The 24,220-nt window shown below is 41.6% G+C and overlaps 1 protein-coding gene and 1 non-coding gene across 2 annotated transcripts in view; one reads left to right on the top strand and one right to left on the bottom strand.

Moving 5' to 3' along the window:
* Positions 1-24,220, bottom strand: part of SLC9A9 (solute carrier family 9 member A9) — a 657,846-nt gene that overhangs the window by 358,246 nt on the left and 275,380 nt on the right. The gene's annotated exons all lie outside the window — the stretch shown is intronic.
* Positions 16,697-16,769, top strand: TRNAK-UUU (transfer RNA lysine (anticodon UUU)). Its single transcript has one exon. It is a non-coding gene; the product is annotated as a tRNA-Lys (tRNA).

Here is a 24,220-nt window from a genome sequence, read left to right as displayed (position 1 = left end):
TGGTGGTGGTTTAGTTATTAAGTCATGTCTGACTCTTGCGACCCCATGGACTGTAGTCTGCCAGGCTCTTCTGTCCATGGGATTCTCCAGGCGAGAATATTGGAGTGGGTTGCCATGACCTTCTCCAGGGGATCTTCCCAACCCAGGGATTGAATCCAGGTCTCCTGCATTGTAGGCAGATTCTTTACCAACTGAGCTACAAGGGAAGCCCCTTAGAGAAATTAAGTAACTGTGTATTTCACCTCATTTAATCCTTCTAACAATCTAATGAAGCATGTACTTGCATTTTGGGCATAAACAGACTCAGGGATGGTAAATTAGTTGCCCCAAGTAACTCTTCCTGGAATGGTAGGCACTCAGCTCAGGTCTCACTAGTAGGCACTCAGCTCAGGTCTCATTAGTGAAAGCCCATTTACAATACAATAGAAAGTGGAAGCAGTTGGATTCATTGCCTGAATGCGTGCACAGATAAATAACTCAACAAACATTCCACCTTCATAGGATGGAGGCAAGGACTACTCTGAAGATTTTTAGACTTCTAGTGCTTCCCTGGTGGCTCAGCTGGTAAAGAACCCACCTGCCAGTGTAGAAGATTCAAGACAGGCGGGTTTGATCCTGGGGTCGGCAAAATCCCCTGGAGAAGGATGTGGCGACCCACTCCAGTTTTCTTGCTTGGAAATTTCATGGACAGAGGAGCCCAGTGGGCTACGGTCCATAGGGTCGCAAAGAGTCAGACAGGACTGAGCACACACGCACACACGGCATGGTGCTAATTTGTAATAAAAGAAATTGCATTAGTGAACACAATCGTTTTGATATGAGCGGTTTTGCTGACTGCCAATGCTGCTTACAGGCCAGGACTTCTTCGTGGAGGCCCCTTCTGCATTTGGAAATGAGCTTGTTATGAAACTACATCCACTTTGAATCTTTTGGTGTCCATGCCAGCACCAGCTCAAGTTTCACATCATCTCCCACAGTTGTGCACCCTGTGTGACTACTGTCTCTTTATAGCAATTATCTGTGTTACAGTGTCTTCATCTAAAAAGTGGTGATAACAATTGTGCCTCTTTCACAGAGTGGAGATTCATTGGGTTAATATATGTACAGTGCTTCTACTAAGAACATAGAAAGCACTCCATAAATGATAGCTGTTATTAACCCTTGTTACTGTTATTTGTATTAATATTATTGTTAGAGTGATTACTCTGTTTTTCACCATTTTCTCAAAAGAAGTCAATAAAAACTGAACTTTATTTCTAAAAATATAGCGCATTTAGAATTCCAATTAATGTGTCAGAACATTTCAAGACTCTTTTGAGGTGGAATGAGTAATACATTTAGAGTTAGATCAAATGCTGAATTCATCTTTTTCTTAATGAGGCTTGTAAAGCAGAAGATTTCTGGGATAGTATCAAAGAAGGAGATGCATGTAAATTGCTAACAATAGTTAAGACCAAAAGATCCATGGTTGTCTTGCAAATCCAACAGAGCTGAGCTTCTAGTAGCCAAGGTAGACATACCACAGAAATCTCATTGCTAAGTCTGTTAGCCACTCAGTCGTGTCCGAATCTTTGTGACCCATGGACTGTAGCCTATCAGGCTCCTCTGGCCATAGAATTTTCCTGGCAAGAATACCCGAGTGGGTTGCCATTTCCTCCTCCAGGGGATCTTCCCAACCCAGGGACTCAACCTGTGTTTCCTGTATTGAAGGCAGATTCTTTACCTCATTGCTATATGTAAAGCAGGAAAAAAAAAAAAAATCATGAATAGAAAGTATCTAATAAAGTTGTGTGGAATTGCTGATCAGCAACAATCAAGGAAAAGTCATGAAACCTATGGCATTTGCTTTCATGGCAATCATCAATCCACAGCTCACTGCAAGCCACATAGAGATGAAAAGAATTCAAAAACAGGCACTTTCTTGCATTGGAGCCTGCAGTGCTTCAAAAATGTGTGCTGAGGACAGAGATGAGGGGCTGAATGAAATGCTAGCTGCCTCTGGTTGGGTCAAAGGACTTTTCATAGATAAGGTCCTATGAAAAGCTTTCCTAATCTGGGCACCTTTCATTCCTGTGTATAACAAACTCACTCAGATTGTAAAGAGCTTTCTGAGACAGCCTGATGGAGTTTCACCTGGTGACAAGCCAACTCCTAGAAAATATTTGCACTGATCAACTCATATCCCCAGATCCTTCTCCTGTTCTTCTATTTATTAGCAATTAAGTGAGCATCTGCATCCCAAATCGCAACTTAATTGAGAATCTGCATCCATCGTTTTAGAGTTGCAGATAATTTCACTTGAGCACAAATTTATCTTTCGAGGCAAAGCACAGTTATCTTCTTAAACTAATGCATTTTACCAAAGCAGTTGCCTCTCCTCTACAGATTTTGATTTTGTGTTTGAGGCATGGGAGCTGTGGACCAATAAATCTTACCAAAGAGGGTTTTCTTTTCACATAATGCCTTTAAATTACATTTTATGTGTGTAGCAGTTGCTGTAAAGTATATATTGCAGAATGCAATGTTCCACAGTAGAGTCATCTCTGATACTGCATCTTCAGGACACAGCTTTGTCTGGGACAAGGATGTAGACTTTATAGTATATTTGAATCTCTAAGCCAATACAACTTGTACAAATTGAGAGATTTCTAACTCAGGTAATTAATAGGTCTATCCCACCCATGTAATAAAGGTAGTTGCTAAGACTTGGAGTCAGATGCCAAGCACCAGGATGAACACTTCATTTACCAAGGTCATTGATCAGCTGTGAAGCTCCTAGGGCTAGGACCTTGGGCCCTGAAACAGTCTGAAGATTCAAGAAGATGGTTTTTGCACATGTCAGAAGATAACAGGCTTCCCTGGTGGCTCAGACAGTGAAGAATCTGCCTGCAGTGTGGGAGACTTGGGTTTGATTGTTGGGTTGGGAAGATTCCCTAGACAAGGAAATGGCAACCCACCCCAATATTCTTGTCTGGAGAATTCCATGGACAGAGGAACCTGGTGGGCTACAGTCCATGGGGTCGTAGAGTCAGACATGACTGAGCAACATACACTTACTTTCACTTCAAGTAGACAAAAGCTCAGAAGCTGGGGGAAATGTAGGCTGGAAGACTCAGTTGAGGATTGGGGTGGAGACAGGTCAGTGCAATGCTTCAAGTTAGAATCAGGTGAGCAAGCCACAGTGAATATATAAACAACAATCAACGCAGCCAGGGAATTAATGATCAAAGGAGACCAGGGATGGCTGTGAAGCCGCATAAATGCACGCTCGCACTTTTCTGGAAGGAGAGTCCTTAACTTTCATACATCTTCTCCATTTAGTCCATGACCTCAAAAAGGTTACACATCACTGCAGTGGGGATACGCAAATACTAATGGCAGACCAAGGAGGGAGTGGTCAGAAACTGAGGCCAACAGTAACTGCAGAAGGTAAGATCAGAGAATCAGCTAACCCAAGCAAGGCACAGGGAATAGGAGTGGGATCATGGGGGAAACCCTGTGTTTAAGCCATGGCCTTTTGCACACTCTCTGCTCTGGTAGGGATCTTACATGGCTGCTGTGGGCTAGCAGGCAATGGGAGAACATGAGTAAATAATGACATCTAAGTATCTCTGCAGAGAGAGGTGAGGTTTTGAGAGTTGTATTTACAGGGGAATAAATGACAGAGGAAGTATAGCAGATAACACCGTGAAGCATAAATTAACCATGGCTTGAATCAATCCTCTCTGTTCATGGTCTGCTGCTGCTGCTGCTAAGTCGCTTCAGTCGTGTCCAACTCTGTGAGACCCCATGGACTGCAACCTACCAGGCTTCTCCGTCCATGGGATTCTCCAGGCAAGAACACTGGAGTGGGTTGCCATTTCCTTCTCCAAGGCATGAAAGTGGAAAGTGAAAGTGAAGTCGCTCAGTTGTGTCTGACTCTTAGCGACCCCATGGACTGCAGCCTACCAGGCTCCTCCATCCATGGGATTTTCCAGGCAACAGTACTGGAGTGGGGTGCCATTGCCTTCTCCGGTTCCGGTTCATGGTCTAGCTTATGTCAATTTCATTGATTCAAAACATCCAAAGTCACATGCCTGAACTTACTATCACCACCACCACCAGGGCTTGACTCTCCACAGGTCTATCAGAATGTGTGAGACACACAACAGCTCCCAGGCTTTGTTTACTGCACCCAGGGCAAGATCTCCAAAAGACCCAATGTCTTTATTTATATGTCATGAGAACCCACGGGAGAAACGGAATTGGGAGAGAAATGTGCCTTGATGGCTTAGTTGTGAAATAAGTAACATGCTGGTAACGAAATGCATTTGGGTTGCAGCTGTCTGTTTCTGAGATGGGTTAAAAACTAGTGAATTGTTCATACTGTTTGTAAGGGAAGAAACTGGTAGCCAGTGTGGGTCAGAAAGAGGAGCTGGTACAAGGTGCAGGAGGTGGGGCTCCTCTTAATTTGAAGGGCAAGTGGCAGGTGGTGAAGGCTGCTTTTGAATAATTCCCACTTGCTCCTTTTATGGAAGGGAGCTCTTTCTTTCTCTGTCTGTCTCTTTCTCCAGTTTTTTGCCGTTGTTGTTGTATTTCTTTGGTCAGCTCTTTTGCATTATCATCCTACCCACCACTTACTGAGTATGCTACCAGCTAGTGTTGAACTTTACTTAAGTGGGACTAAGGGGATATAGAAATCACCAAGTCTTTGAGAAAAAGGGCAGAATTATACCTCACTGTCTCCTCTGGATTAAATCTATTCACTAGATTTTTATTCAAACCTATCCCGACTTTTTTGGAAAACCCAATTTTAAAAAAAATGCTTTAGGGCTTTTATTAGAAAGCATCCAAATGGAAACAGAAATGAGTGAGTGATAGGAGAGGAGAATGGCATTTAGATGAAAACAATAGAGGACTGTGCTGCAGTCATACCCATCGTGTGTGTGTGTGTGTGTGTGTGTGTGTGTGTGTGTTAGAGAGAGAGAGACTCTTAAAAATTTTGTTCTGAGAAATAGCAAAATCCATGGTTTTGTATGTGAAAAACCTGCTTTATCACTTAATGCTAATGAAACATTATCAGGAGGAGGTCATTGCATAATTAGAGATTACAGCACCACGGATGCATATGGGATGTGATAGTGAGGCCCTAGGTAGCTTCATCACAGGAAGAGTATGATAATCCCCACAGGCCTGATGCCAGAATTTGGGGACTGTAATGAAATGGAAAGTCTCAGGGAACTGGACAAGTGCCTCTGCCATCTTCTGCCCTAGAACTGCCTGACAGTTTAGGCCCTGGCACCAACCAGTCTGTGTAGGTGACACTGGACAGGAAAGAGAACATTGCTTCTATTAAATTATTTACTTTTAAAATGCCCTGCCTTCAAACTTCTGGATTTAAAAAAAGAACTCAATAAATTACCAAAATGATGACAGAAAAAAAAAAACAAACAAAACTTCTTTCTCTTCTAACCATAACAAAATAAACCAGCAAGATACACAAAGGCAGTTTGTTGGTCAGTTGAGTGATCAGTCCGTGCAAAGCCAACATAATTTTAGAGTCTTAAATACTGAATTTAGAAAGCATAGGTGGTCTGCTCCTGCAAAATGTTCTGTGTTAACATTCTCTTGGACTTTGTGCTTTCCACATTGCAATGCTAATAGCTGCCATTTATTGAAGGCCTCTTGCAAGCCAGAACTGTGATCAGCATTTTGTATATGTTATTTGTAATCGTTACAATAGCCCCACGAGTTTGAGGAAACTTGAGGAGATAGTGAAGGACAGGGAAGCCTGGCGTGCTGCAGTCCATGAGGTTGCAAAGAGTGGGACATGACTTAGGAGCGGATGACAACAATAGCCCCACAGGAGAGATAATGTTATCTACATATTACAAGGAGAAATTGAGGACATTGAGGAAGGTTAAGCTACATGTCCTTACACATGGCTAGTAAGTGGTAGGACCTGTATTAGAACCTGTTTCTAAACCTCCTGGGTTGCCCCCTCTCTCCCTGACCACCCCCAGTAAACTGTAGGCAAATTTGTGCATCACTAAAAGGTTAGTTTTATGTGGTGATCCCAATAGGTAAGTTCTTCCCTTAAGTAATCTTTACAGGTGAAGTGATACCTTTAAAGCATCTGTATATTTCTTTAATTCTTTCTTTGTATGTCTACTTAATAGCAAACCAGCAAAAAAAAAAAAAAAAAAAAAGCCCAAAGGGATATTGAAACTGAAGAACTTATACAGTCAACTGTTCTCCAGTCCTTCCCAAAGGCTTAAGAAAATGTTTTTGTTTGAAGGGTAGATGTTTTGCCTGTTATCTGGCAGGAAGTAGCATATCTGTCCTTGGCTGCTACTAAATTTTCTGGATAATCAAAACATTATTTTTCTATCAGAATGCAATGTCATACCAAATGGAGACTCTTCTGGGTGCAAAATGAAGGAAGCCGACCTACCAAGGCAAACGTGAAAACAGGTGTCATCCAGAAATGTGAGCCTTGATGAGTTCTCTTTGAACACATGACTTGTGCTTTAAAACACACAACAATTGGGGCAGTGGTTTCTTGTGACCTAAGCACACAGAAAAAGGTAGACCTGATCCTTTTGCAGACCCAAGAGTCTCCCAATAGAATCTTACATCTTTGGCTTCAGAGGTGGTTCAACAAAATTCAATACATTTATTAATGAGAAATTAATTATACTCAGATGCATTTCATGCCAAACGGTGATTCCTTCTCCACTGACAACTGTTATCAAATTATCTGCCTGAGGCTACCAAATCCAGGAGAAGTACTGACTTCTTGTGAAGAAGATGATTGTCTTCCTTCTTTATTGCTGCTTAAATTCCCTTTCCTGCATCAGAATTTGAATCAGCATGTCCTTCCTTTTCGCCTAGTTTAATGAAAATTAAGTTGTTAGAGTTACCTTCCTCTTGAGACTCTCAAGTAAGATATAATGCAATGTCATGAATAAACTGATTAGGTTGGTTTAGATGAAGTGTAGAAATGTCAGTCAGTTCAGTCGCTCAGTCGTGTCCGACTCTTTGTGACCCTGTGGACTACAGCATGCAAGGTCTCCCTGTCCATCAACAACTCCCAGAGCTTACTCAAACTCATGTCAATTGAGTCAGTGATGCCATCCAACCATGTCATCCTCTGTCATCCCCTCCTCCTCCCACCTTCAATCTTTCCCAGCACCAGGGTCTTTTCAAATGAGTCAGTTCTTCGCATCAGGGGGCCAAAGTTTTGGAGCTTCAGCTTCAGCTTCAGCTTCAGTCCTTGATTTCCTTTAGAATTTCCTGGTTTGATCTCCTTGCAGTCCAAGGGACACTCAAGAGTCTTCTCCAACACCCAGTTCAAAATCATCAATTCTTCAGTGCTCAGCTTTCTTTAGAGTCCAACTCTCACATCCATACATGACCACTGGAAAAACCATAGCTTTGACTAGACTGACATTTGTTGGCAAAGTAACATCTCTGCTTTTTAATGTGCTGTCTAGGTTGGTCACAGGTTTTCTTCCAAGGAGCAAACATCTTTTAATTTCATGGCTGCAGTTACCATCTGCAGTGAATTTGGAGCCCAAGAAAATAAAGTCTGTCACTGGTTCCATTGTTTCTCCATCTTATTTGCCATGAAGTGATGGGACCAGATGCCATGATCTTAGTTTTCTGAATGTTGAGCTTTAAGCCAACTTTTTCACTCTCTTCTTTCACTTTCATCAAGAGGCTCTTTAGTTCCTCTTCACTGTCTGCCATAAGGGTGGTTTCATCTGCATATCTGAGGTTATTGATATTTCTCCCGGCAATCTTGATTCCAGCTTGTGCTTCTTTCAGCCCAGCATTTCACATGATGTACTCTGCATATAAGTTAAATAAGCGAGTGACAATATATAGCTTTGACGTACTCCTTTTCCTATTTGGAATCAGTCTGTTGTTCCATGTCTAGTTCTAACTCTTGCTTCTTGACCTGCATACAAATTTCTCTGGAGTCAGGTCAGGTGGTCTGGTATTCCCATCTCTTTCAGAATTTTCCACAGTTTATTGTGATCCACACAGTCAAAGGCTTTGGAATAGTCAATAAAGCAAAAGTAGATGTTTTTCTGGAACTCTCTTGCTTTTTTGATGATCCAATGGATGTTGGCAATTTGATCTCTGGTTCCTCTGCCTTTCCTAAATCCAGCTTGAATATCTAGAAGTTCATGGTTCACATACTATTGAAGTCTGGCTTGGAGAATTTTGAGCATTACTTTATAGCATGTGACATGAGTGCAATTGTATGGTAGTTTGAGAATGCTTTGGAATTGCTTTTCTTTGGAATCGGAATGAAAACGGACTTTTTCCAGTCCTGTGGCCACTGCTGAGTTTTCCAAATTTGCTGGCATATTGAGTGTACCACTTTCACAGCATTATCTTTCAGGATTTGAAATAGCTCAACTGGAATTTCATCACCTCCACTAGCTTTGTTCGTAATGATGCTTCCTAAGGCCCACTTGACTTCGCATTCCAGGATGTCTGGCTCTAGGTGAGTGATCATACCATCGTGATTATTTGGGTCATGAAGATCTTTTTTGTATAGTTCTTCTGTGTATTCTTGCCACCTCTTCTTAATATCTTCTGCTTCTGTTAGGTCTGTACCATTTCTGTCCTTTATTGTACCCATCTTTTCATGAAATGTCCCCCTGGTATCTCTAATATTCTTGAAGCGATCTCTAGTCTTTCCCATTGTATTGTTTTCCTCTATTTCTTTGCACTGATCACTGAGGAAGGCTTTCTTATCTTTCCTTGCTATTCTTTGGAACTCTGCATTCAAATGGGTATATCTTTCCTTTTCTCCTTCGCTTTTTGCTTCTCTTGTTTTCACAGCTATTTGTAAGGCCTCCTCACACAGCCATTTTGCCTTTCTTTTTCTTGGGGATGGTCTTGATCACTTGTCTCCTGTATAATGTTACGAACCTCCATCCATAGTTCTTCAGGCACTCTGTCTATCAGATCTAATCCCTTGAATCTACTTGTTACTTCCACTGTATAATCGTAAGGGATTTGATTTAGGTCATACCTGAATGGTCTAGTGGTTTTCCTTACTTTCTTCAATTTAAGTCTGAATTTGGCAATAAGAGTTTCATGATCTGAGCCACAGTCAGCTTCCAGTCTTATTTTTGCTGTATAGAGCTTCTTCATCTTTGACTGCAAAGAATATAATCAATCTGATTTTGGTATTGACATTTGGTGATGTCCATGTGTAGAGTCTTCTCTTGTGTTGTTGGAAGATGTGTTTGCTATGATCAGTGTGTTCTCTTTGCCAAACTTTACTAGCGTTTGCCCTGCTTCATTCTATACCCCAAGGCCAAATTTGCCTGTTACTTCAGGTATCTCTTGACTTCCTACTTTTGCATTCCAGTCCCCTATAATGAAAAGGGCATCTTTTTTTTTAGGGGGGGGGGGTGTTAGTTCTATAAGGTCTTATAGGTCTTTATAGAACCGTTCAACTTCGGCTTCTTCAGCATTACTGGTCAGGGAATAGACTTGGATTACTGTGATATTGAACAGTTTGCCTTGGAAATGAGCAGAGATCATTTTGTCATTTTTGAGATTGCATCCAAGTACTGCATTTCAGACTCTTTTGTTGACTATGATGGCTACTTCCTTTCTTCTAAGGATTCTTGCCCACAGTAGTAGATATAATGGTCATCTGAGTTAAATTCACCCATTCCTGTCCATTTTAGTTTGCTGATTCCTAAAACACCAATGTTCACTCTTGCCACCTCCCGTTCGATCACTTCCAATTTGTCTTGATTCACAGAGTGGTGCTGCAACTGTGTGGCACTGGAGCGGTGGCTGCGTGGTGTGAAGAGACACCCCACATCCAAGGGCAGAGAAGCCCCAGCAAGATGGTAGGCACTGGAGTGGTGGCTGTGCGGCGATGGAACAACTTTGAGGGGATACCCCACATCCAAGGGCAAAGGAGAAGCCCCAGCAAGATGGTAGGAGGGGTGAAATCAGGACCCAGAGACTCCACAGAGACTGAGACAACTGTGTTTGAGTGTCTCCTGAAGAGGTAGGGGTCAGCAGTGGACTGCTGCAGGGTCAGGGGCTCTGGGTGCAGTAGACCTGGGTATGGCATAAGCCCTCTTGGAGGAGGTTGCCATTAACCCCACCACAGAGCTGCCAGAACTTACACAGGACTGGGGAAACCGACTCTGGAGAGCAGAGACAGGACCTTGTGTGCATCAGCACCCTGGAGAAAGGAGCAGTGACCCCACAAGAGACTGACCCAGACTTGCCCATGAGTGTCCAGGAGTCTCCAGTGGAGGCGTGGGTCAGTGGTGGCCTGCTACAGGGTTGGGGGCACTGAGTGTGGCAGTGTGTGCATGCGACCTTTTGAAGGAGGTCGCCATTATCTTCATTATCTCCACCATAGTTTGGCCTCAGGTCAAATAACAGGGAGGGAACACAGCCCCGCCCATTGACAGAAAATTGGATTAAAGATTTACTGAGCATGCCCGGGCTTCCCTGGTAGCTCAGGGATTAAAGAGTCCCCTACAATGCAGGAGACCTGGGTTAGAGAATAGGATCCAGTTTCTCTCTCAGTCAGTCTCTCCCATCAGGAAGCTTCCATAAGCCTCTCATCCTTCTCCATCAGAGGGCAGACAGACTGAAAACCACAATCACAGGAAACTAACCAATCTGATTACATGGACCACAGCCTTGTCTAATTCAGTGAAACTATGAGCCATGCTGTGTAGGGACACCCAAGATGGACAGGTCATGGTGGAGAGTTCTGACAAAACGTGGTCCACTGGAGAAGGGAATGGCAAACCACTTCTGTATTCTTGCCTTGAGAACCCCATGAACAGTATGAGAACCCCCAAAAGCTAGGACACTGAAAGATAAATTCCCCAGGTCGGTAGGTGCCCAATATGCTACTCGAGATCAGTGGAGAAATAACTCCAGAAAGAATGAAGAGTTGGAGCCAAAGCAAAAACAACACCCAGTTGTGGATGTAGAAATAAGAGGGGGATGTAAATCATAAGCACTAAAGATTTTTCTGGAGAGACTCTATCCAATCATTTTCTAATCCCAAATTCGGGCTTATTTTGTGTAACAGTTGCTTGGTTGACTTGAACGGGAAACAAAGTTGACAGCAGAAAGGAGAGAGATGGACATACTGCTTGCTGCTCAGTGGATTCTAATATGCTTCCTTGTCTTCTAATAAAAATGAAACAACCCCTTGTGACTGGGCTTAAAGGGGGAAATGTTTTTGTTTTGCAGTCATTTCCAGGAATAGGATGAGATGGAGCCTTTTTACAATATGTTTCCGATAGCCCAGGGCAAAAAACTTTCTCCTTGGGCTTCTCTGCATCTTCTGAGTGATGGGAGAAAACAAACCATTGCACAACATAGTTTAACCAAGTTTAGATGAAATATAATTTTGGTAGTGAAATATACACTCTAAAACTTTAGGGCCCAACAGCCAAAAAATATATGCAATAACTTTTCTTTAAGGGATTTGAACACTATGAGAGATAAAGCACATAATATAAGTCGTATTCTCAACACACATGCACACTCAGAGACATAAGTAACCACACTCTCCTGCCCACCCATCCTACTTGCACACCTGAAACATCTCATCAGATGTTAGAGTTTTTTGGAGTAAAGGATTTTGTTTTTGAAGGATGTTTGTGCTGTGCTCAAAGCTCCTTTATCTGTAGTCTTAGAGACCTCAGCTTTTGAGGTTTTATTATTTCCATAAATTACCCACAGTCGGTATCACTCTTCTCTTTCCTTATAGTTAAGTGCTCCCTGTTGAGTTATCTGATTGCGTCCATCAAGAACACGGTCTATGTTCTTGATCACTAAATGATGTGACATCACACTTAGGGAATATGAAAAACTCATTCAAAACTCAGCACACAGATGCTCCCCCATAATAAACAGAGTCTTGAACATATGTCAAGGCATATCTTTCTTTGTTAGCTTCCTCTTCACTCTCCTTCTTAATGCTTAGCAAATAGAAATTGCCAGAAAATTAAGCACGGGCCTATGAAAGATGTTATTAATTTCAGAACTGAGTTGAAAGAAAACAAAACTTAAACTGTTTTATACTTATTGGCTGAGATGAGAGCACATTGGTTCCTACAGTCCCCAATTTAGAGATTCCTCAACCCTTTAAGGGAGGTGTGTTGCTAAAAGCAGCAGAAAACTGCTTCAATTAACTCTAATCATCACCATCATTAAGCAGTTCTATTTAGAGTGCCATATTAGATACCAGGGAGTCAAAAACAAATAACAAGCGCTGCTCTCCCTAGAACCCCGGTGTTGAGAGCTAATAGCAAATGGTTTGATTTTAACTCAGGGGCCACAGATAAAAGGCTCCATTCTTGCTTACCAATTCCCTGAACTCTCCAGTTCCCTGGTAAATTTCTTTTGCACACACTCTTACACTTTTTTATTTTTTTTTTTAATGGTAATGTTAGCAGGAAAAATCCACTCCATTGTAAGGGGCACATTATTCTGAGAGCATAGATTTCCTCACAAATACCAGCATCACTTCCACTGCTCTGTAATAAGTGACTGCAGCTGTTGCCATGGTGATTTTCATTTTAAAAAATACTGTATCCACACAAAGACAGGCAACACAGCTGTTTCCAGGAGGCATCCTAAAACACGCCCAGATGGAATGATGCTACTGCCTTTCGCCAGAATGAGAGGGACATGTGTACAAGTCCAAACAGAACTAAAGATGGGGCTGTGGCTCTGACCCCATAAGGGTTTATTGGAGGGTGACTTAGAGCTGTGCGAGTTCAACTTATCCCCAGTTTTCCCAGGCAGATACTTAGCACTAGGTCATTGTTATTAAAATAATTTTCTCCAGTAGCTGCCTTAAAAAAGAGAGCCTCATCCCCCAAATCTCCATGCTACTCCCAGAACATTCCAGAAGCAAACTCTACTGATAGCACTCGCTCAGGACTTATCTGAAGTTCCATAGACCACACCTATGTGTTATTAAAATGCTGCAAGGGAGTCAATGCAATGTATTTTAAATAATTCCCCAATTTCCATTTGGGGAGACCGCACAGCCTGTTGCTGTCCTGGTCTTTCAAAAGGGAAAAAAGTTTGGTTTTCTCTGTGTGGGGTGCAGTAGGCATCAATGAAGACAAATATAAAAAACAGTTGATACCTGGGGAGTTGCCGTATTCTTTAACAATGACATTATGGTTCTCAAGGGGCAGGACACTTTTGCTGTTTTGTTGCCTTGATTTGCATGGCAAACCAGAGGCTGAGAATGATGGGCTGTGCCTAGTCACTCTGTCATGTCTGAATCTTTGTGGTGTCATGGACAGTAGCCTATCAGACTCCTTTGTCCACAGGGATTCTCCAGGGAAGAATACTGGAGTGAGCTGCCATTTCCTCTCCATGGGATCTTCCCAACCCAGAGATTGAACCCAGTTCTTCCACACTGCAGGCTGATTCTTTATTGACTGAGCCACTGGAGAATGATGTGAGTAGCTTCAATATGTTGGTGGCCTCGGGACTTCCCTGGTTCCAGTGGTTAAGAATCCTCCTTGCAATGCAAGGGATGTAGGTGCGATCCCAGGTCAGGTTAACTAAGATCCCACATGCCCCTGAACAACTAAGCCTGCGTGCCACAACTACTGAGCCAATGAGCCATAACTAGGGAGTCTACGCATTGCAACAAAAGATCCTGAAGGATGCCACTAAGATCCAACACAGCCGAATAAATAAATACATTTAAAAAATGTTGGCAGCCTCAATCCCCCATTCTAAACAAAATTTGAACTAATTCTCTAATTCTCCCTTTGTAAAGCTGAAGGGATAGTTCTTGCTGTCACACAAGACAGGAGTGGGATTGAGCAGCAAAGTGGGAAAAGAAAGTCTACCATATGCCTCATGGGAAAAGGGTTTGAAAAGAAATTTTCTCATACTATGATTTATCTTGTAAAAACATAGCTATGTTTCTGGAATTCTCTGTATTTTATCAAACAATCAGTTATAGCTATTTTGTTATTATTAAGATCATTGAATTATAAGTATATATTATATGGTATAAGTCACCAAATGCCCAGAATCTAATAATAAAAGGATTTTACTTGGAAAGCACAAGTGGTCTTTTTATTCTTTGAGGAGAGCCTTTATTTGCAAAGAAATAATGGCTGTGCTTAACATCTGAGTAATCAGCAATCTTTGTGGTGGTAGTGGTTATTAAACATAAGGTTGAGATGTGACCCACAAATAATCCACGGGAAGCTGTGGGGCTTTATGAGCTAAACAATTGCCTGTGTTTGGTCCTGACTTGGCACTGACACTCTCTGTGACCTAGCAAAATACCACTTCTTTCCTTTGTGCTATTGCAATGCAAACGATGCTGAGGCTGACCACAGACTAGGCTTGGAGGCAAAAGGAATCCACGTTACTTCACAGTGCCCTGAAATATTCAATGTCATCCATAATAAAATATATAATAAAATGGAAATAAAACAAACTCCTGTGGTTCCTTGAGACCTGTAAGAAATCAAAATATTTCATTTGTCTTCTCATTATATTGCAAATTAGGAAATCAGTGGTTCTCTTCATTCTTTTCTTTTTTAAAAAACCTCAGAAATCAAAGGAAATATGGAGAATGAAGTCACTCATCCAGAGTTTAGCAAGTAATAACTGTTCTAACTATGGTTTTCTTGGCTTCTTACCTATATCCCTAGTGCTGCCTGCAGATATTCTGCTGCTCTGAAAAGTAACTAAAACAGAGAAGTTTCCTCTAGACAGATTAGAATTCTTTAAGCATGCAAAAAATAAACAAAAGTAGAACTCATTAATTTATCAGATTTAAATATTAACATTGGTAAGTCAATCCTTAATGCTAATAAATGTTATTAGCTTTTTAATATTAATGAGGAACAGAGGTTGGTGACATTCTTGTTCCTCAGTGGATTTGAGAGGACTGTCCCAAAACTCAACTCTCAGTAAATCAGAAAAACTGATCAGTATGAAGTCACTCAAGTTGACCAGCAACCATGGATAAGGAAAGAATTGGGAAATTATTTCATAGTCATTGCGAGGAGCTAAGGTAATGAAATATGGGCGATACAGAATGTTAAATAGACCAGAAGGGTGAAATATATATACATACATATATATACACATACATATATATATATATATATTTTTTTTTTTTTTTTTTTTTTTAACAAATGCTTTCAAATACTTCAAACCGTCTTTTTTCACTGTGCCCAGGGCTGAGAGAAGAGACCCACTGGGCTGTGTTTCTAGCTCTTGGCAGGGCTTGCTGAAGATCAGAAAACAGTACGGGGAGGAAGCTCTGTGTGATTTATTTTAACTGGGTATAAGAAAGCGAGGATTGGAGATGTAAGTGGAAATGATGCCAGTGTATTTAACCACACATTTCATTTCCCTTAGACCTGGGGAAGCTAGAGGGAGACAGTCTATCTTTCAAAATTTCTTCTCTTTAATTAAATTCCAATATGATTATTTCTATTGGTTTTCATGCTTATTCATTCAGCGAATATTTGCTGAGTGCCTACTAAGTGCCTGGCACTATTGTAGATGATGGTGATATGTCGGTCAATATAAGTGAGGGGGTGGTGCATGGGGAGGCAAAGAGACAATAAATACGAAAACCAACAATCAATCTTTTGAGATTGGAAATGATCTGTTACCCTCCCCAAACAGATTTGAAATAATTCAAAATTTAAAATTATAAAGTGACTTCAGAGACAATATCTTATCTGAGTTTCTTCATATTCCAATGAAATGCTTTGTCATGAAAGCTCCATTATGTAGATTTAGGGGTTGAAATTAAGCAAAGTTAAGTGACTCAGCTGAATTCTTTTAAACGGTGAATATTGCTGGGGAAGGGGATGAGGGTGGGAGGTGGAGGCAAGGATAGGTTGGAAGCCTGGGATTGACATGTACCCATCGCTATATTAAAAAGAGATTACCAACAAGGATCTCAGTATTTTGAAGTAATCTAAATGGGAAAATAACAAACCTAGACAGCGTATTAAAAAGCAGAGACATCACTTTGCCTGAAAAAGTCCCTAGAGTTAAAGCTATGGTTTTTTCAGTAGTCATGTACGAATGTGAGAGTTGGACCATAAAGAAGGCTGAGTGCTGAAGAATTGATGCTTTTGAATTGTGGTGCTGGAGAAGACTCTTGAGAGTCCCTAGGACTGCAAGGAGATTAAACCAGTAAATCCCAAAGGAAATCAAGGACTGATGCTGAAGCTGAAGCTCCAAAACTTTGGCCACCTGATGCAAAAGGCCAACTCTTTGGAAAAGACCCTGATCCTGGGAAAAATTGAAGGCAAAAGGAGAAGAGGGTGACAGAGGATGAGATGGTTTGATGGCATCACTGACTCAATGGACACGAGCTTGAGCGAGCTCAGGGAGATGGTGAAGGAGACGGAACGATGGTGTGCTGTAGTCCATGAGGTTGCAAAGAGGCAGACACGACTTAGGGACTAAACAACAACAAATGGGGAAAGAATTGAAAAAGAATAGATACACGTGTGTATAGCTGAATCACTTTGCTGTACACCTAAAACTAACACAACACTGTTAGTCAACTATGCCCCAGTATAACAGAAAAATTTTAAATAAATAAATAAAATGATCAAACAACAAACAAACAAAAAGAGTGAACAGGGAAGCCAGGGTTTAAATTCAGAATGTCTTCTTAATAGCCTAGGTAGCTCAGCTGGTAGAGCATCAGACTTTTAATCTGAGGGTCCAGGGTTCATGCCCCTATCCAGGCACCAAAAAATAAACAAAATAAATTCAGAACATCTTTCTTTAAAACTTCTGCTCTTTTACTGTATCATACTACTTCCAGGATTAATTTAGCATTTTGTGTACCTATGTACAGCCTGTCATGCTACAGTCCATGGACTGGCAAAGAGTCGGACACGACTGAGTGACTGAATTGAACTGAACTGAACGATAGTTTTCAAGTGAAAGTGAAAGTCTCTCAGTCGTTTCTGACTCTTTGCGACCCCATGGACTGTATAGTCCATGGAATCCTCCAGGCCAGAATACTGGAGTGGGTAGCCTTTCCCTTCTCCAGGGGATCTTCCCAACCCAGGGATCGAACATTGCAGGAGGATTCTTTACCAGCTGAACCACAAGGGAAGCCCAGGAATACTGGAGTGGGTAGTCTATCCCTTCTCCAGGGAATTTTCCTGACCCAGAAATTGAACTGGGGTCTCCTGCATTGCAGGTGGATTCTTTACCAACTGAGCTATCAACAATTCTCCAAAGTCATGTATTTAACCTTTCCACTCTATTGCTAATTTACAGCATGGTGGATTAACCACTGCTTTCAAATTTCACTGTGAAGGGAGCAGGGTTAGTGCCAGACCCTCGGGGTTTGAGAGTAACTTTTGCTACCCTGGAGGCAGTGATTTAACTGAGTACAGTAGCTTATAGGACTGGTGTCCTTACAGTGAATTTGCTGGGGATGGCGGGTGGGGGATGTAGGGGTGGGGATAAGAGGCCATGCGTGGTACACACAACACCATGGTTACATATGACACCCTGGGAGTCACTGATACTTTTCTTTGCCTTTGTCGCCTCATTTGTAAAAAAGATATGATAATTACATTAGTTTACCTTACTTATCTCAGGGTTGTCATAAGAATCATATTGTACAATAGATGTAGGAAGACTTCGTGAATGGTGAAGTGTAATTATCACAAAAAGAATCTTCTAAATCAGCTGTCTGATAGATGACATGTAGCTAGACTAGGTTTCTCATTATTTCCACTCAAGAGGACCTAAGTATTCTGGTGAAATTTGGAGCCAGTGCCGTGGTGTGAGCAAAACTGCAGCTAACAGACCAGGTGTTCTAATTCCCAGGTTCTCAAGCCCAGAGGCCTGCAAAGCACACCTTTTAGGGGTTCTTTATTGAGCCTGTTATCTAGCTGTCATTTAAAGTCATCCAGAAGGAAGACCCAGTTCTGCATATTTTGAAAAGCACCTGAACTCGATGGAAGGTGTCCATGCGTTTGCACAAAAGCACTGTTCCCCCTGCAGACTCTTCTGGGGGATCTGCAGATTCTTCTGGCAGAATCCCCACTGGGTTCAAGACCGTCATCCCCACTGCTCCCACATTCATCTCCACCCCCAGCATCCTAGAACCTCTATTACCATCCCTCTGACCCCTGACCCTGCCCTGACTAAGACTTGAGGCCCTGCTGGGGAAATTTTCTGGAGAACTTCTCCTCTATTACATTTTCAACCTATAGAAAACAGTTTTCCCATGTTCTCTTTCCTATTTATTTGAAAATTTTTCCACAATACCTTTCTTCAATTTTTAAAAACTTATTACTCCTGCAGGTGTTATTTGTCCTTAACGCTATCATATAAAAAAATTAACTTTGCTGTTGTATTATTTAATGTTTCAAAGTGGCTGAGAGTTGGGGAGGCCTGTTGGACCAGTTTGCTTTGAAAACTCGCTGGTTTACTCATTATGAGACCAGCAGCACGTAGCTGGCCCTGCAGCCGCAGGCCTCCTTCCTGTGCGTGCTCCTGACCCTGTTAGAGGCTCTGGCTCAGACCCAAGGGCTCTAGGTCAACACCTCTCAAGATCACAACGGTGAGATCTTAGCTACAGTCTGCCCCTTGAGAAGTTATTGGCGACGAAAGCCATCTGTACCAGGTCAGTTGTTCCAAACATTCATTAGCTCCCTTTAAAGGGAATTTAAGCAATTTTTTTATCCTTTAGAAATTCTTAATACTTAAGTACATTAACTTTAACTCTATTTAATACTAGCATTTGTGTGCTTTTTAATTAATATTTCATTCATTTTTAATGGCTTAATAAATCCTTTTAAAAGGCTAAAGGAAATATAGGCACAGGTGGGACAATTCTGCATGTAGTCTAAAGTAAGACAGCCTAGTCTCTTTTTTCCTGGCTGAATATAACCGATGCTTAGCTCTGTAACACTGTGTAAATTACTTAATCCCTTTGTATAATGGGGATGATAAGAGTACCTGGCTTTCTCCAAGGAAGTCCCTTTCACAGTTTAAGATGGTTCCCTTCTTTAATTCTCACCCCAAGGACCATTTAAGATTCAGTCCTACTAAAAATCAAGCATGTGAAATAGCAGAGGCTGAGAATGCCTGTGACCGCGCATGAGCTTAAGGGTTTTAAAGCCAAGAGTTTTCTTCCATATTTTATGAGCAGAAACCTATGTGCAGCTCTTGTAAGTAATTCAAAATAATCAGCTATCTTTCATGGAAACTGTTGGTCTTATCACAGCAAGGGTGGGAAAGAAACACTCACATCAGGTCTATGTATTTCTACCCTGTACAAGGAGCATTTGTCTCCTGGGACGGGAAGTATACACGTGTACTTGCTCAGCTGTGTCCTACTCTTTGTGACCCCAGGGACTGTGGCCCTCCAGGCTCCTCTGTCCATGGCATTTCCCAGACAAGAATACTGGAGTGGGCTTCCATTCCCATCTCCAGGGGATCTTCCCAACCCAGGGATAAAACCTGTGTCTCCTGCTTTGGCAGGCAAATTCTTCACCACTGAGCCACCTGAGAAGCCCAAAGAAGTATGTATGTCTCTCATTAATCAACACGTAAATATTGACTTGCAACCACAGGAGTCAACTTTGAATGGTCTTCATACACTACTTACACGGGGTCACATCTGAGATGTGAGAAGGACCATCTCAAGTACACGAGAACCAAACATCCTTGGTTGCCATGGCAGCCATCCTTTGAGATAGCCTGCAGTGATTCTTGACCCTTGGTATCGACACCCTTGTGTAGTCCCCTCTCACACTGTACCAATGCTGGTCTGTGTGATCAACAGAAGTGATAGTACATCCCGTCTGAGATTAAACAGTTACCACGGCCTCCATTTGGGTTGCTCTTTCTTTCTCTCACATGCATTATGCCATAATCTTTCAGTCTTTCTCTTAGATTGCTCTCTGAAGGGGAAGTTCAGTCATGACCAGCCCTATGGAGGAGAACGTGTGGCGTGGAAGTTAAACAGCTATGTGAGTGAGCTTTAAGTGGATCCTTTAGTCCTAGTGGAGTCCTCAGAGACTGCAGTGCTGGCCAACAGCTTAACTGCAAAGTCATGAGAGATCCTGAACCAGAGGGTCTCAGTGGTGATAAATGTTTGCCATATCAAGTAACAAAGTTGTTGGGTAATTTGCTACCCAGCAATGGATACTTGATAGTTACTTAAGTAACTTGTTAAGTCTAACTTGGTTTCACATCAGATCATCAGGAAACAACTTTAAAGAACTATTATATAATAGCAGTGGCTTTATGTAGTTAGGGATTACTGCTTTACTTTTAGCTTTTGTAGTTGGCAGCTTTTTAAAAGGTCAATTTGAAGGATAGTTTTGTGTCTTTCATAAGACTACAATCAAGAACATTTTCTACTATGTCACCCTACTTTTCACGTTTCAATAACAACACTGGCAGATAATTTGTGTATTTTCTTTAGCTGGCTTGGATAACCGTGTAAACCGACATACTTCCCTTTTCACTTTGCTGCCAGGAAGCTCTGAACAAAGTTTAATGCCAAATTAAGTATCTAGTTATGGGCTCCCCGGGTGGTGCAGTGGTAAAGAATCCTCCTGCCAATGCAGGGGATGCAGGTTTGATCCCTGGGTAGGGAAGCCACCCTGGAGAAGGGAATGGCAACCCACTCCAGTATTCTTGCCTGGGAAATCCCATGGACAGAGAGCCTGGGGGGCTATAGTCCTTGGGATCGCAAAAAGTCAGACATGCCTAAGCATGCATGCACTAAGTATCTAATTGGTGCCAGATACTCATCTTCTTATTTAAGAGATGTCTTATCTTTTACTTATTACCCTTTTTGAAAGTAAATGTTCCTTAGTCCCATAAATTAACTCAAGTCCTTTGTGGATATAATTAAGGCTAATTCAGATACTACGAGTTTGTTGAGTAATCGTTAGGTGCAAAGCAGGGTAGCAGGCCCTAGAAATACAAAGATGTTCGAATAAGACAAGAAGTAAGGCTTCCTTTTAAGGAGCTCAAAATCTAGTATTGAACAATTGCATGGAGAGCCAGTCATAAAACCAGCTGACAGTCCTGTTCATCACAGGGTGAATAAAGCAGGATGAAAGTGTTGGGGAGAGACAAATGATTCCTGACTTGGGACAAAACCACAACTGGACTCAATGAAGAGGGACAGGCTGGCATTACTACTCAGGGAAAACAAGAATCATCTAGGATTTCCCTGGTGGTCCAGTGGCCAGTGCAGGGGGCACGAACTTGATCCCTAGTCCAGGAGATTCCACATGCTGAGGGGGCAACTAAGGCTCTGAGCTGCAATCACTGAGCCCAGGCCCTTTAGCCTGAGCTCCGTAACAAGAGAAACCACTGCTTTGAGGAGCCTGTGCGCCACAACTAAAGAGAAACCCCCATGCACCACAGCTAGAGAGGAGCGCCCGCTCACCACGACTAGACAAAGCCTGTGCGCAGCAATGAAGACCCAGTGCGGCCAAAAGTAAATAAAATAATTATTTAAAAAAGACTCATCTTGATTATGGTGAGAAGCTTAGTGTGGCTCAAGTAGGGGTGAAATGAAAGTGGAAGTGTATGGGGTACAAGTGAAAACAAGTAATATGCTTCTGACTACCAGGGAACACAGTGTATAGGGAAGAGATGGCAGCACAATAAAGGCCATTTTTTCCACATGAGTACTGATCAAATTAATAAATAGCTAACCTGCAAGGGAATAATAAAGCTATTTAAAAACAGTGTACAGCACTCCCACTCAGCGGTAATACTGCTGAGTTCTTGCACAACTAGAAAGAAAGAATAATTTAAAATTAGAAACGTGTCCAATTCTTATTAATTATCCACAGATCCTGTCACGTTTCCAAAAAGGGGCCCGCTGGTTGAAACAAGAGTTAGAGAGAATTCTGGAGGCCCTGCTTCCAGAAAAACCAGAAACCTCACAAAGATACAAACGCACCAATACAAAGCAAAAATGAAAGCCTTTTCTGCTCTTTTCTGTTGGTCTAAACCACATTGGAACCCACTGTGTTTACATTTATTCAATTAGTAGTATGTTTTCTTTACAAGACCTCGGATTACTCCCCCAAATAAATATGCTTCCCTTCAGTTCAGTTCAGTTCAGTTCAGTCGCTCAGTCGTGTCCGACTCTTTGCGACCCCATGAATCGCAGCACGCCAGGCCTCCCTGTCCATCACCAACTCCTGGAGTTCACTCAAACTCACGTCCATCGAGTTGGTGATGCCATCCAGCCATCTCATCCTCTGTCGTCCCCTTCTCCTCCTGCCCCCAATCCCTCCCAGCATCAGAGTCTTTTCCAATGAGTCAACTCTTCACATGAGGTGGCCAAAATACTGGACTGCGTCAAAAGAGCAGATTGTCATTCTGACCTTAGTGAGTTAAAGTGCCTAAACACTAAAGCATTCAGCAACTAACCAGATTAATCAGCCCTTTGCATATTTATTAGGAGCTTAATGGTAAGTTATATGATGGCACTCCACAAATTTTTGTACTTCTTCAGACCAGAAGCTACAAACTCAGGTGCCAGCAAGGCCATGCCTATAACGTAAAGGAACTAGCTGTGCAAATGAGGGCCAGCTGAGGACTCCCTGTTTTCAGTTGTAGCACAGGCATGCTTTTCTGGTTATTTTTATTTGTCTGTAAGAGACACTGAAAATCTTAACCATAATGTAAGATTGGCTAATTTTTAAATGTTAGAAATGAAAACAAGATTTTGAACACTGTGTGGACTGAACATGTGCCTGCACGTGGGTTATGACCAGTAGAACGTATGTTTGTAACTTCATCCTTAGGCACTTATATTAGCAGATGTTATCTTTGGCACATACTAAGAAATTGTTCAGAAACCACTTTTAAGATGTGCATTTGTTTTCAATGACTTTATGACATCGCCTAGTGCTGACGGGAGGACACAGCAGTGTTAGGGAAGTTAGGTGCCCTCAGAAAGTTGTTAACAGGTGGTTCATGCATCCAGCAGAATGAAACTAATATAGAGTCCCTTCCTGTATTAGTGCATATAAGTTTATACATAAACTATAACAGCTTCTTGAACTCATGGCTGAATGCAAAATAAAGAAATGGAAATTCCCAAGAGTAAGAAACAAAAGGAAAACGGAAAGCAAGAATAAGCCCCACTTGATGTTACTAAAAAAACCAAAAAACAAAACAAAACCCTCACCAAAGACAAATTTGTGTGCTTTCTTTAACTGACCGGAAAGAGAATTCAAAGCAATATCCTTCACTTTTCATTCTAACTTTGTTTAATAAAAAGATTTAAAAATATATACGTAGTTTAGAAAGAGAAACCACTGTGAAGGAGAAGCAGGAAAAAAAATTAAAAAGGGAGAACTAGAACCAAAACAAACAGAAACAGCAGCATAGTCTGAAATATCCTCTTAAACAGCTACATTTAAAATAATTAATAATACATTAATATATATAACATAATGAAAATACATAGCCAATTTTAAAAAGAAACAAACCAAAATCTACAAAGTAAATGCTAACTGCTCAGTCATTTCCAACTCTTTGTGACACCACTGACTGTAACCCACCAGACTTCTCTGTCCATGGGATTTTCTAGGCAAGAATACTAGAGTGGGTTGCCATTTCCTTCTCCAGGGGATCTTCCTGACCCAGGGACTGAACCCAGGTCTCCCCCAGTGCAGGAAGATTCTATACTGTCTGAGCCACTAGGGAAGCCCCCCAAACTCAGCTAACACAGTTCAAAAGAGAATTAGAGAACAGGATCCGAGTCAATCATTCAAATAATATAAAGAGGGAAAAAAAACAAAATAATAAGACACATGCAGAATAAATTGAAAAGATCCAACATATATCTAATAACAGTTTTAAAAGAAAGAAAAGAGACAAGGGAGAGACTACATTCTAGGAGCATTTTTATATAATTGGATAATCATATTACGTTCTGAGTGGAATAAACTAAAATTAATGCACACATTCAGAAAACTAAGATCATGGCATCCGGTCCCATCACTTCATGGCAAATAGATGGGGAAACATTAGAAACAATGAGAGACCTTATTTTTGGGGGGCTCCAAAATCACTGCAGATGCTGATTGCAGCCATGAAATTAAAAGATGCTTCTTGGAAGAAAAGCTATGACCAACCTAGACAGCATATTGAAAAGCAGAGATATTACTTCACCATCAAAGCTATG

This window comes from Bos mutus, chromosome 1 (genome assembly GCF_027580195.1).
Source record: "Bos mutus isolate GX-2022 chromosome 1, NWIPB_WYAK_1.1, whole genome shotgun sequence".
In the NCBI taxonomy this organism is placed as follows: domain Eukaryota; kingdom Metazoa; phylum Chordata; class Mammalia; order Artiodactyla; family Bovidae; genus Bos; species Bos mutus.
Note: the sequence above shows the minus strand (reverse complement) of the source record. Positions and strands in the feature narration are given on the sequence as shown.